Source organism: Mustela nivalis (genome assembly GCF_964662115.1).
Source record: "Mustela nivalis genome assembly, contig: HAP1_SCAFFOLD_2256, whole genome shotgun sequence".
Taxonomy (NCBI): domain Eukaryota; kingdom Metazoa; phylum Chordata; class Mammalia; order Carnivora; family Mustelidae; genus Mustela; species Mustela nivalis.
In genome coordinates this window covers 56,538-70,787 of record NW_028134409.1, presented here as the reverse complement: position 1 = coordinate 70,787, position 14,250 = coordinate 56,538, and the positions used below count along the sequence as shown (strand labels likewise).

The 14,250-nt window shown below is 43.0% G+C and overlaps 2 long non-coding RNA genes across 2 annotated transcripts; both read right to left on the bottom strand.

Annotated features, from left to right (window-relative positions):
• Positions 1 to 1,054: 1,054 nt before the first annotated feature.
• Positions 1,055 to 5,589, bottom strand: LOC309858359. Its single transcript, XR_014308159.1, has 2 exons — positions 5,543 to 5,589; positions 1,055 to 1,132 (listed from the first exon to the last, which is right to left on the bottom strand). It is a non-coding gene; the product is annotated as an uncharacterized lncRNA (long non-coding RNA).
• Positions 5,590 to 5,695: 106 nt separating this feature from the next.
• Positions 5,696 to 12,401, bottom strand: LOC309858360. The gene is made up of 3 exons (XR_014308160.1): positions 12,331 to 12,401; positions 10,870 to 11,041; positions 5,696 to 5,820 (listed from the first exon to the last, which is right to left on the bottom strand). It is a non-coding gene; the product is annotated as an uncharacterized lncRNA (long non-coding RNA).
• Between the last annotated feature and the right edge of the window lie 1,849 nt (positions 12,402 to 14,250).

Sequence of the window (14,250 nt, the reverse complement as noted above, 5' to 3'; positions counted from 1 at the left end):
CTCTCTCCTTCTTCCTCCTCCTCTCCCCCACACTTTCCCTCTTTCTCTAACTAAAATAATAAAAGAAAAGAAAAATAATTCAGGTGTCAAGTCACAGAAAGATATCAATGAATGGTAACTGTATAGATAGAGGAGAAAGCTGTCAGTGTGGAAAAGCAACATGGCTTACAGTTCCAACTCTATCATATTCTGGAAAAAGGAAATCTAGAGCGATGACAAACCATCAGCGGTTGCTCTGATTCCTAGAGAAAGTGCAAAGGTATTACTAGGTGAAACACAGGATTTTTATGGCAGTGAACCTACCCTATAAATGGTGGATACAGGACTTTGCCCATTTGTCAAAACCCATACTACTGCTCAACACAGAGCAGGCCTTAATAGCAATGGTGGAATTCAGTGAATAATATCTCTAGGCTGGTTTGTTATTTGTGACGAATGTTCCACAATGATGAAGGTTTTGATACTTGTGGAAAAGGTGCACTATGGGATAAGGGGGATAAGGGAACTTTTTTTGATTATCTCTTCACTTGTTAGGATACTCTAAACCTACTCTAAGTATTAAGGTCTATTGATTAAAAATTAAGAAGAGATCTCTTTGGCTAGTGTTTAACAACACACTCATGTCCAAATGTTAGCTTCACTATACCTACCATTTAACGTTACCAAACTCGAGGTGCAAATGCAGCTTTATTCTTGTGGTTATAAACTCATGAGTGACCAGCTGAAATTCAATGTTCACAAAAATAATATGGCTTGGTATCTTTGTCTGAAGTATGGGACACTCACAGGCTAGTATAATGATACAGCTTCTTTTTTTCTTTTCTTTTTTTTTTTTTTTTTTTTCTAGCAACAAAGAGAGATTGTGAGCAGGGGAAGGGCATGGGAATTGGAGAGAGAAGCTTAAACAGCTCCATACCCACCACGGAGCCACACATGGGGCCGAGCTCCGGTCCCTGGCATCATAACCTGAGCCAAAATCAAGATTTGGACATCACATAGGTGCTCCTACAGTAATTATTCTTGAATCCGATTCATGAATAAATTCCCATGGTACCTTCATGGGATCCATCAGTGGGTTGTATTTTTATATGATGTTTCCATCTTCGGGCCCATAGCTGGGTGAATTTCTCACCTGCAAAGGAAGGAAATGTCAACATTTGTGACAACCTGGATGGCCCTGGAGGACATCATCTTAAGTGAAATAAGCCAGACCCAGTTAGACAAATATGGCATCATGTCACTTATATGGGGCACCTCCAATAGTCCAATACGTAGAAGCAGAGAATAGAATAGGGGCTTGGAGGAGCAGCAAATAAGGGGATATTGATGATAGAACAAAGTTTCAAAGGTACAGAAGAAATGAGTCTGGAAATGGACCTTGCAACATGGGGCCTGGGATTAAGAACCCTGTATTCCAGGCTTGAAAATCAGTAAAATGTTGGAATGTAGGTTAAGTGTAGCTTAAGTGTCCTTTACTACCACAGGAAAAGATGGGGGAAAGCTCTAGCAGACACTGTATGAGACTATAGAGAAAGACAGAAGGACACTGTCATTGAGAGTGAGGGATTGGTGACTTGCCAAGAGTGACTATACTGAGGAGTGGGAAATCTGGGACAGGAATGGAGTCGAATCCTTGGGGCGAGAGATCCCTCAATACTTGAGATCTGCCCAGGGCACCTGAGATCATGCCCTGCAGTCCTGAACCAGGGCTTCCTCAGTTTAGTCCCATTCTCAAATCCTCCTGCCCCAAGTGGGAGTGTGGGAGACACTTGATGCCCTGGAGGAGGTGCCTGAGCCAATGCAACAGTCCAAATCCTAACTCAGCCCCCCACCACTGAGTTTCAATCCCCAACCTGGAACACAATGCAGATGGCCCCGTGAGAAACCCCTCTGAAGAGCCAGTGGAATCCAAGGGCCATCCACCCACAGCATTCATACTCCTAGCTCTCTCATGTGGAGCCTTCCCTGTGACCAATGGACCACCCTCAGGGACCAGTGGTCTGCTGGGATCCCAAGCTCATGCAGAAGCCAGGACATTCCAAACCAACTGTCCCATGATGGCTCTACTAAGAATCTGCTTCCCTTCTAAGGACTCAGCATCCCTGAGCCATTCCTGCCAGTTAACTGGTAAAATGGCAACCTGGCTTAGTGCTTTGGTGGTTGAATAAATCAAGACAGGGACCTTCAGTGTCTCCTTGGTTATTGATTTGAGTAAGTCTCCAAACAGCCTGGACGAAGGGCTGGCTGGCACAGAGTGAACAGGGGCTGCACAGGCTCTCAGTGGGCACCTTCCCTGTTCCTTCCTCCCTCCCCCAGGCCCAGTCTCTATAGACTCCTCATTCTTCTCTACACCCTGAAGTGGCAGGGGACCATGTCCCACCTCCTTTCAGGGGAACCCTCTGGGGCACCTGTGTGGCTCAGTGGGTTAAGTGTCTCACGTCGGGTCATGTCGTGATCTTGGAGTCCAGGGATCGAGCCCATCCCCTGCTTCTGCACTCAGCTTGGTGCCTACTTGTCCCTCTTCTCCTCCCCACTTTCCTCATAACCAATGACCGTTCTCTCTCTCTCCCCCTCAAATAAAATCTTCTTTCAAAAACCGGGAATATACAAAGGACCCATAGGGAGGGACCCTTCTAAACCCGAGCCCCGCGAAGCTCCCCCTCTCATGACACTCCATGAGGATCACCCAGACCTGTTTGCATTTATCTCTCCTCTGCTCTATACTCGTTGGAGCCTGAGAATCGGTGACCTTTCATTGAGACTAGATTCAAATCTAGGCATGACATTCTGTTGCTTGGTTAGGAAGCAACCAAATTGCTTGGTCCTTGGTGAGGAATCTCATCAGTTGTTGACAATATGTCAATAATGAAGTCCTATCATTGAAAACCAAGCACCCTCTTAGTTCTATGTTGATTTCCTTCTGGTCTTGCTGTGTGATGCCAGGTGTATATATTCATTGAGCATGGACTCTCTCCATGCTTGCACTTACTAGCCAACAATGGGAGAGCTCTTTAAGAAGGCAAGGTCCCCACTGGAGCATGGACACTCCCTGACCCTGAGGGATAAGCCTGTCAAAACAGAGACGATGGACACCAGGCTGTTACGAGCATTTGAGTTCTTATTGGTCAGTGTCCCTAAAGTGTGTAATTCACAGCATTCAAGCATGTTTTTAGGGCTTATGGGGGAGAATGTTATCCAATATGCTACACTAGGTCCCCAATTCTTCTTTCTTTTTTTTAGTAGGCTCCACGCCCAACATGGGGACTGAACTCATGACCCTGAGATCAAGAGTCAAATGCTCCCCTGACTGAGTCAGCCAGGAACCACCCATTATGATCCCTATTCTTATTCTATTTGTACCATGCCCTGAAAAGGGACCATGCCATGACACTGACCACTCTCTATCTCAGCTCTACAAGGCAATCGCAATGAGGGCAGTGGAGAGAAGGCTAATCATGAACCGGTTCTCTGAGTCCATTTTATTGTCCCAGGAGTGTCCCTGGGCTCACAGGATTTCTGCATTACTAGGTCTTACTCATACTGAAAATGCCATCAAATACGATGAAAGGGTCTCCTCAGTTCTGACTGGACTGAGGTGTAGCCCAGCAATGAAACAGAGTTTGACTGGGTTGTCCTAAATTGTGCCTCCAAACCCTCAATATCTTTGAACTAACCAGGCTTTCTATGTCCCTTTCCTAGTAAGGACTATGGCAAGGTCTGTACTTGTGGGGCTCAGGAGCTTCTGTGGCCTATGTGACCCCCGAGATGACCTCATAATGCTAAACAGCACTTGGGATTTCCCTTGGCTCAGGTAATTCCTGACGTACACACTGTGACTACAGCTCTATGCACAGACACTAATGAATCCATGTCTGAGTAGTCAGTGCAGTTCAGTTCAGTAGTTAGAGCATGAACCCTGGGACCATAGGCCTAGGTTCACCTCCTGGCTCCTTTACATAGGAGACCATGAACCTGGTCACATTCATCCCTATGCCTACGTTCCTCCACCTGGGAAATACGGAGAGTAAACAAAACATCCAATATGTGTGTGATGAGCATTACTGAATTAATGCATGTCACATGGTCTGGGAGGCTCATTGGAGGGTATGGATCTTGTCTGAGATCTCACAATTTCACAACTTCCAGAGCTGGGTCACATCTGGGCATTTGAGTTCCCAGACCATTGCTTTGTGGCACAGCTGCTTTGCCTAAATACAAGTGTTTGACCCTAACACAATTTCGTTTGGATGGATCAGAGGTATCAAGAAGTCAATAAGGAAAAAACAACCAATTGCTGATTCCCTGAATACACTCTCTGGGACCCTTGGTCAGAAATAGTCATGATTATTCTCTAGATTGTTCCAGTTGCCTGACTCATGGTCAGCAGGCCAAATGAGAGGAATCCCAGGGTAAAGGATGGCAGGGTCACTATTGCAAAGTCTAGTGTTTTAAAGCATGTGAAACAATGCCACCTTGCATTATGTATTCCTCACACAAACATAAGTGCCTCCAAACAACATATGAGTTCCTGAGGCCATTGTCACAGAAGAAAACCATAGCTTAGCTGTTGGAAAGAGATCTGGAGGAAAGGTCAAGAGAACTAACAAACACATCCCATCAAAACCACTCTAATGAAGACTCTTTCTGCTTTCGAGCTACCATCCTATGGGCAAGTGTACATGTTTATCCACTTACACGTAAAGTTTGTCTCTACTCATGGTCTCCACCTCCCATCGTTCTTTGTGCATTCCTAACAATCTATGTGCTTGGGTATCAATCACTCATTAACACAATTCATTAACTAATTAGCCATCTTTCACCATATGTTGAAAGACTGGCTATTCATTGTGTAACTGAGGACAAAATGTCCTTATAGTTTCACTATACTTACTTCTGGGGAACTGAAAAGGATGGGGGATAGCATATGACCTAGACAGCATATCACCTAGAAAAAGTAATTTTGGATAACAGCCAAAGAAGAAAGGGAAACATCTGCTTGGGGGTCATAAGTGAAATGTAGACTCTTCTCTTCTTTGGATCTCTTTGGGGTGCCTGTTTCTAGGAACAAACCAACATGTCCCCCAAATCCTGAAATACCCATTTTGGGATAAACGGTACAGGAAGACATTGTAAAACATGGATAAAACAATCATAAATATCCTCCATATCGACCTTTCCGGGTTCACTCTCACTTTCAGAAAGGAGGAATGGGAATGTATAATTTTGGACGTTAAAAAGGCGTAAATTAAAATAGATGTTGCCATGTTTTCTCCCCTAGGGAAACCTAGTTTGTCAAGGGTGAGGTGCAGGATATCAAAGGAAGGAGTACATTTTTCAAAATGGAGGACAAAAGTCAAGGCAGCTAGCTTGGTAGAATAACCAAAAATATAAATCAAGGGATAAAACTAAACTATAAAACATTTGTATAACTCTGAATGACAAGTTGGAGAGAGAAAATTTTCAAAGATGAGAGAATAGTTGGAGGAAGAGTGAACTATCTGATTAGCAGCAAACAGCAGTCAGGAGATCTGTAAGAACATACCACAACAGCAGCCACACAATCCAATCTTGTTCCCCATATAGAGAGCTCTAGGTGTCTCAATGACTCACTCAGCTCAAAGAGGGGCCGTTGGAAAGGACAGCAGAGGTGTATTTCTCGTCGCCATGGTGATGGTGTCATCATAGACCTTTCAGAGTCATCGCAGCTGCACAGCGGCCAACTCCTGCTGTCCAGACAGGTGGCTCTTCACAGACAAGGGTCTCACGTGAGAGGAAACACTTCCTTTCCAAAGTTGAAGTCTGGTCTCACACATTATCCCTCTGTTTTTGAAAAGAAATGACATGAGGGGAGGTGGCCTGCCCCCCAAATAGAGTCACTAGCCCATCTTTAGGGTGAAGAGAGGAAAAGAAACACATATTGAGAATAGATAGAGGTCCCATTCTTTTTTTAAAATGTTTTTTAAATTTATTTTTTATTTATTTTCAGCATAACAGTATTCATTGTTTTTGCACCACACCCAGTGCTCCATGCAACCCTTGCCCTCTCTAATACCCGCCACCTGGTACCCCGGCCTCCCACCCAGGCCCCTTCAAAACCGTCGGATTGTTTTTCAGAGTCCATAGTCTCTCATGGTTCACCTCCCCTTCCAATTTCCTCCAACTCCCTTCTCCTCTCCATCTCCCCATGTCCTCCATGCTATTTTTTTTGCTCCACAAATAAGTGAAACCATATGATAATTGACTCTCTCTGCTTGACTTATTTCACTCAGCATAATCTCTTCCAGTCCCGCCCATGTTGCTACAAAAGTTGGGTATTCATCCTTTCTGATGGAGGCATAATACTCCATAGTGTATATGGATCACATCTTTCTTATCCATTTGTCCTTTGAAGGGCATCTTGGTTCTTTCCACGGTTTGGCAACTGTGGCCATTGCTGCTATAAACATTGGGGTACAGATGGCCCTTCTTTTCACGACATCTATATCTTTGGGGTAAATACCCAGTAGTGCAATGGCAGGGTCATAGCAAAGCTCTCTTTTTACTTTCTTGAGGAATCTCCACACTGTTCTCCAAAGAGGCTGCACCAACTTGCATTCCCACCAACAGTGGAAGAGGGTTCCCCTTTCTCCACTTCCTCTCCAACACTTGTTTTCTGTCTTGCTAATTTTGGCCATTCTAACTGGTTGAATACTGTTATGCTGAAAATTAATTAAAAAATTAAAAAAAAAAACAAAGAAGATGTGGTCCATATATAAAATCAGAAACAGTGAAAACCCACCATTTGCACTGACATGGATGGAACTGGAGGGGAATATGTTAAGGAAAGAAGAGTCAAGCAGAGAAAGACAATTATCATATGGTTACACTCATCTGTGGAACATAAGCAATAGCATGAAGTGCCATAGGGGAAGGGAGGGAAATCTGAAAGGGGAGATGAAAGGGAGATGAACCATGAGACACTATGGACCCCAAGAACCAACCTGAGGGTTTCAGAGGGGAGAAGTGTAGGGGGAAGGGGTAACAGGGTGATGGGTATTGAGGAGGGCATATGCTGAGATTGGGTGTTATATATATATAAAGAATAGATCATTGAGCACTACATCAAAAACTAATAATGTACTCCTATACAGTGGCTAAATGAATATAATAAAAAAATTAAAAAAAAAATCTGGGGCACCTGGGTATTTCAGTGGGTTAAGCCTCTGCCCTTGGCCTGGATCATAATCAGGGTCCTGGAATCGAGCCCCACGTTGGTCTCTCTGCTTGGTGGGGAATCTTATTCCCCTCCTCTCTCTCTCTGCCTGCCTCTCTCCCTACTTGTGAGCTCTGTGTGTGTGTGTGTGTGTGTGTGTGTGTCAAATAAATAAATAAAATCTTAAAAAAAAAAATCTATCCAGGTTTCCATCCAGGGGCTCGTAGTATGGCTCCGGGGGTCATGATGGGCAGCAAATGGTACATGCATCAGCACATGAAAAAGGATTAACGTAAAATATTTGTTGCCAAGTTATGATCACATCCTTTAAATATATCCCCAATTACCAATTTTGTGAAATAGATCGGTGTATATCTTGATCTTATTTAATTGACCACAAATGTCCCCTATTAATTGGACACCTTTCCTGAGTTAACTGTAACATTAAGACAACACATGTCCTTTGAAATCAGGTATAAGTTGATAATAGACTCAACATTCTCCCCACGCCCAACAAGGAAATTGTGGATGTCATCTATAACGCACATTGTTTCATTTTCTTTTGAAGAAAGAAAGGAAGCAAGGTTTCTATCTCAAAGACAGGCTTGCTTCTTTTGGTGGTAGATGGGACCACTTTCTCCCTTGTGTCTCCAAGAAGGTTCTCCAAAAGGCCTTTGGACGGAGCTAGGGCACAGAGAAGCTGTCAGGACATTGGAAGTGCTTCTCACTTATTACTCAGGGAGATTTGCTTGGTGTGGACATGGGGCAGGAATGTATGCATATCGTTGGTTAACCAGCAAGGACTGAGCAGCTGCTGGAGCATCTTCCTCAGTGGTTGAAGGCAGGCGAAGAGAAGGAGCAGGAAGGAAATGAGAAATAGAGGCTTTGTCTTTCTAGCTAAGGGGAACTTAATCCATGTGAAATGGTCTATCTAAAAAAGGCAAACATTAAAATGTATGTTGTTTCAATGATGGAGTCCCATGATTCCTACCCATTTTAAAGCACAGCAAAATTACACTTATTCAAATGTTATAAGACCTTTTCAGCCTCCATGCTTTTTATACACAGCTACTGTATTCATCACTAGTCTATTGGATTTTTAACTTTTTTACTGTGATGAAGAATATATAACATTCATCCTTTTAATCATTTGTCTGTATACAATTCAGTGGTTTTAATTATCTTTACACATGTATATTCATCACTACTATCTATACCCAAAACTCTCTCATCCTATCCAACATAACCTCCATACCCAGGAAGAGATAACTCCATCTTCCCCACTGCTTCTGGCTCTTAATAACCTCTGTCTTTATGAGTTTGCCTATTCTAAAGACATTATATTAGTGGAATCATACAATATTGGTATTTCTGTGCTAGATTGATCTCATAGAGGATAATATTTCTTCAAGGTCCATACATGTTGGGCATATTTCAAATTCTTTTTTATAGGTGAATAGTACTTTATTGTGTGTATATAACACATTGTGATTGATCCATTCATCATTTGAGGGACTTGAGGGTTGATTCCACTTTTTGACTAATGTGAATAGTGCTGCCAGGAGCACTGATGTATGGATTTCTGTAGAATCCTGGCATGGAACCTCTTCGACCTCAGCCGCAGCAACATCTTCCTAGGAACAAGGCCAAAGGCAAGGGAAGCAAGGGCAAAAATGAACTATTGGGATTTCCTCAAGATCAAAAGCTTTTGCACAGCAAAGGAAACAGTTAACAAAATCAAAAGACAACTGACAGAATGGGAGAAGATATTTGCAAACGACCTATCAGATAAAGGACTAGTGTCCAGAATCTATAACGAACTTAGCAAACTCAACACCCAAAGAACAAATAATCCAATCAAGAAATGGGCAGAGGACATGAACAGACATTTCTGCAAAGAACACATCCAGATGGCCAACAGAAACATGAAGAAGTGCTCCATATCACTCGGCATCAGGGAAATACAAATCAAAACCACAATGAGATATCACCTCACCCCAGTCAGAATGGTTAAAATCAACAAGTCAGGAAATGACAGATGCTGGCGAGGATGCGTAGAAAGGGGAACCCTCCTACACTGTTGGTGGGAATGCAAGCTGGTGAAGCCATTCTGGAAAACAGCATGGAGGTTCCTCAAAATGTTGAAAATAGAACTGCCCTATGACCCAGCAATTGCACTATTGGGTATTTACCCTAAAGATACAAACGTAGTGATCCAAAGGGGCACGTGCACCCGAAGGTTTATAGCAGCAATATCCACAATAGCCAAACTATGGAAAGAACCTAGATGTCCATCAACAGATGAATGGATCAAGAAGATGTGGTATATATACACAATGGAATACTATGCAGCCATCAAAAGAAATGAAATCTTGCCATTTGCGACAACATGGATAGAACTAGAGCGTATCATGCTTAGTGAAATAAGTCAAGCAGAGAAAGACAACTATCATATGATCTCCCTGATATGAGGAACTGGTGATGCAACATGGGGGCTTAAGTGGGTAGGAGAAGAATCAATGAAACAAGATGGGATTGGGAGGGAGATAAACCAAAAGCGACTCTTAATCTTGCAAAACAAACTGAGGGTTGCTGGTAGGAGGGGGTTTGGGAGAAGGGGGTGGGATTATGGACATTGGGGAGGGTATGTGCTTTGGTGAGTGCTGTGAAGAGTGTAAACCTGGTGATTCACAGACCTGTACCCCTGGGGATAAAAATATATGATTATAAAAAATAAAAAAAAATAAAAAAAAAGAAACACGCCAGTGAAAATTCACAAAAATTTTAATGTTTCAATGTTCTATAAGTAGCAAAAATTTGGAAGAAGGTAGAGTCATGATAGATTTTTGACCAATCATTTGGTAAACTTCTATTGAATTAGACTGATGTCTGTGTTAAATGGTATCTGTGACAATAAATTGTATCACCAGCCATCATTTGTCACCAGTTATGTTCTCACTGATTTCACAAACCTAGTAGGAAACCTAGTAGGAAAAGTAAGTCAGATATAGCCAAATATTTAACTCAACTCTTTTTTATATTGGTTTTGTTTTTCCGTCTGTAATAAATCTATCAAAGTAAAAAAAAAAAAAAAAAAAAAAAAGAATCCTGGCATGGTGATGATACACAACACTATACATTTGTCACAACCCCCAGAATGTCAAAGCACAAAGAGTGAATTTTAATGTAAACCGTGGACTTCTAGTTAATAGAAGTGTATTGATATTGTTTTGCAAATTATAACAAATGGACCACATTCATGTAAGATGTCCTTAATGGATGAATCAGGGGGCATGGGTTATGGGAGCTTTCTATATTATCTGTTCAACTCTTACATTCATCTAAATCTCCTGTTATAAATAATACCTATTAATTTTTTAAAATCTGAAAACACTTTTTCAGTCAAAGATCTGTTTCAGCCAATGTTCAAAAATCAGCTAAAAGTCTATATGTTAACTAAAGATGTTGTTTACTGTTAAAAGGAAACCCATTCTTGAGTTTGAAAAGTACCTGTATTCTAGAGCTACAGCAATACTGAATGGCTTGCTCATTTATCTTTGCATACACAAGAGAAGAATGTGGCTTAACATTTTTATGGTTTTCTCTTAAAGATAGGCCAGGGAATAAAATAGAATCATTATTCTTGAATGAACCTAATGAGTCCATTTCCACAGTACCTTCAAGTGGGTCATCTATAGGGTGCCCTCTGTTGTGTGGCCAGAGGTAGAGTTTCCTGAATCACTGCTTAGGACCAGTTGATATTCTTCACCTTATGTGAACATTTCTTCTTAATCCTTGAAGCAAGATCCCAGGAAATGCATCACAATAGAGAGAACTGTGGACAACTTGCTGGCAGAAGAACACAGGGAAATGGGTGATCATCTATTCCTAATTCAATCCTTTCATCCCATTATCCACCTGCTGCCCGCTCAGTAGAGCCTCCTGAATCCAAGTAGGACTTCTGGAGTTCTTGTGGTTGGCTATACGCTTAGAACACCCTATAGACAGATCCTGTGATCAAATACTTTTATTTCACTAAGGCATTAGAGAAATGCAGCAAAGGGCACTATCCATGACTGATGGCCTGGGTTCAAACTCCATTTAGAAGTCACAAGTGCCTGAGAAAGTGACAAAAACACTCTGTGTAATTCCCTGTTCTGAGATGTTCAAATGTGAATATAGCCTACTTTTTTACTATTATGTTAAGAGCCTAAACATAATTAAATACAAGAAAGCCTTATTACAAAAAAAAAAAAAAAAAAAAAAAAAAACAAACAAACAAACAGATGACTGGTGTTTCCTAATTGCCCTAAGTGTTCAATCCCTGAGTGACTGCAAAAAGGAAATAGACACTTGGTAGTGGTTGAATCCAGAGAGCGGATTTGGATGGCTCCACAGCAGGGAGGAAGGAAGCTCCCTCTTAGCTTTTACATGGGAATGATGTTTCACAGCTCGTGGACAATACAATACATGTGACCATCTCCTGTAATTCCCAGGTGGGCCCTAGTGAGGTGGGTGAGGGCAGGGCAGAGGCTGTAAGCCTTATTCTTATTTTTTTTTTATAAACATATATTTTTATCCCCAGGGGTACAGGTCTGTTAATCACCTGGTTTTCACACTTCACAGCACTCACCATAGCACATACCCTCCCCAATGTCCATAACCCCACCCCCCTTCTCACAACCCCCCTCCTCCCAGCAATCCTCAGTTTGTTTTGTGAGATTAAGAGTCACTTATGGTTTGTCTCCCTCCCAATCCCATCTTGTTTCATTTATTCTACAGTGGGAGGCCCTGAAATTCACAGAGATGAACTGACATGCCAGGAGTTACCATACAGATGAGGATGGGGTCCAGGACAGGAATAGAGTTGTTTCCCTGGGGAGAGAGATCCCTGAACACCCAAGACCTGCCCAGGGCACCAGAGATCATGCCCTGTCGCCCAGAACCAAGTCTCTTTCTTGGACGCTCCTGCTGGAGGAGGTGCCTGAGCCAACAGAAAAGACCAGATGCTAATTCAGCCTCCCACCTCTAGGTGTTAATCCATAACCCAAAACACAAGGCAGTTAACCCCAAGGGAAACCCCCTGGAGTGCCGGTGGAAGACCCACTGTGGCCATCCTCCCCCAGCATGCACATCACCAGCTGTGTCACGTGGAGCTGGAGCCTTCCCAGGGACCAGTTGGCTATGCTTAGTGACCAGTGAGTGGTCTGCTCAACTGCTAACTGACTCAGAATACGGAATATTCCAAACCAACTGTCACAGGATGCCTCTGCAGGATGCCAGATGGCCTCTGCAGGATGCCGGAGCAGTTACTGTGAATAAACTGTGAAAGTGGCCATCTGCATTGGTGCTTTGGTGGCTTAATAAATTAAACCTGTGACCTTCAGTGTCTCATAGGTTGATCTGAGAAAGTGTGCAAATAACCTGGACTATGGCCTCAGAGTGAACAGGGGGTCTGAACACTGGCTTGAGTGGGCAACTTCCCTACTCCTTCCTTCCAAAGAGTCTCCCCAGATCCAGGTTCTACAGACTTTTCTCCCTTACTAGTTCCTATAGGGGCAGGGGACAATGTCCTGTCTCCTCTTAGAGGGCCCCCTTTATACCCAGAACCTGCAGACCCCCTCCCCAGGACACAAACCAAGGATCACAAACCAGACATATTTTCCTATTTTCTCTTTCACTCAGGAAAACTCTATGCTCATCAGCTCCAAACTTTCTGACCTAGCATGGCCCCACTTCAAATCTAAAATTTTGCCCACACCATGCCCCAGACATCCAGAATATTACTCAGCAATTCCACACAGTTGTCTCATGCCTCAGTCTTCATATTTCCAAAGCTGAAGACAAAGACAAAAGAACCTCTAGAACCAGACCCCTGCTGGAGCAATCTCGAGAGTGGAAATTGATGGGCAAATTGTGCATGTCCAGAGTCACCCAAAACAGGAAAATAGCAGTGTGGGGGAGTACATGGGCCAGAACCTGACTTTACAGGATTTCCTTCTAGCAGGGTGGGCCTAGTACACCTGACTCAGTCCAGCTCCCTGCCTGGACCATTCAGGGTTTCTTGACACTATTCAGTGGTGATGTGCATAAAAACGAAGACCAACCGTATGATAACAAGTAAAGGGGATTTATTCAGAACTTGCTAGAGCAAGGGAGTCAGCCACTATCACTGCATTTGGGCAGAGATTCAAAAGCAGGAGAAGAGTGCAGAAACATTGTAGAGCCAGAAGGAAAGTCTTCAGGGATGCCTGATTAAAGCCTCTTGGCATAAGGAAGCTGAAGTCAGGAATCTAGCAGCAGGACATCCCATGTCTTTGTCAGGGCTATTGTATATGCTGGGCCTCAGGTGCAAAAATGGAGAAAAACCAGGCTCAGTCTGTTACAAATCATGTGCTGGTCCTTCGGGGCCAATTGCTACAGAGGTTATTTGTTAGCTTTCTGGACTGGATGCCCCAGATAGTGGTCTGATGTCTTAAAAGATGAAAACTGTAGATAATGGGTTGGTTTCCTGGGCTACACATGTCAGGCCACAGTCCTATTTTTATATATATTCAGGGCACTTTCTTTGGGGTCTTCCATGTGTCTATCCCCCATTTTGGTCCTTATCTCACTTAGGAGAGGTTGGCCTATTCAGACAAGACCAGAGATCCCACACTTCACTGCTGGACATGGTCTAGTCATCTTCATGGGCAACTGTATTGGAAGGTCTTCTTGACCATGCATGTGATGAGAGAACATCTGTATAGATGCTTGTAAGACTAACACTGGCTAGAACACAATGGACCAGCACGATGACCACTATGAAGACAAACAAAACAAAGAATATGTTGATAGTCTGTATAAGGTGCTTCCAAACCAGGAAGCCCTATTGCCCAACCCAGGCCAAGAGAACAAATCCCATAAGGCATGAAGATCAACCTTAATGCCAAACAGCTTCTTCTTTAAGACATTTGAGAACCTGTTTTACCTGCCCTCCTTTATGGGGTCAAGCACAAAAGGTGTAAACACTAACACAGATGCCACCACATCCTGCCAACAAGAAATCTATGGCAATG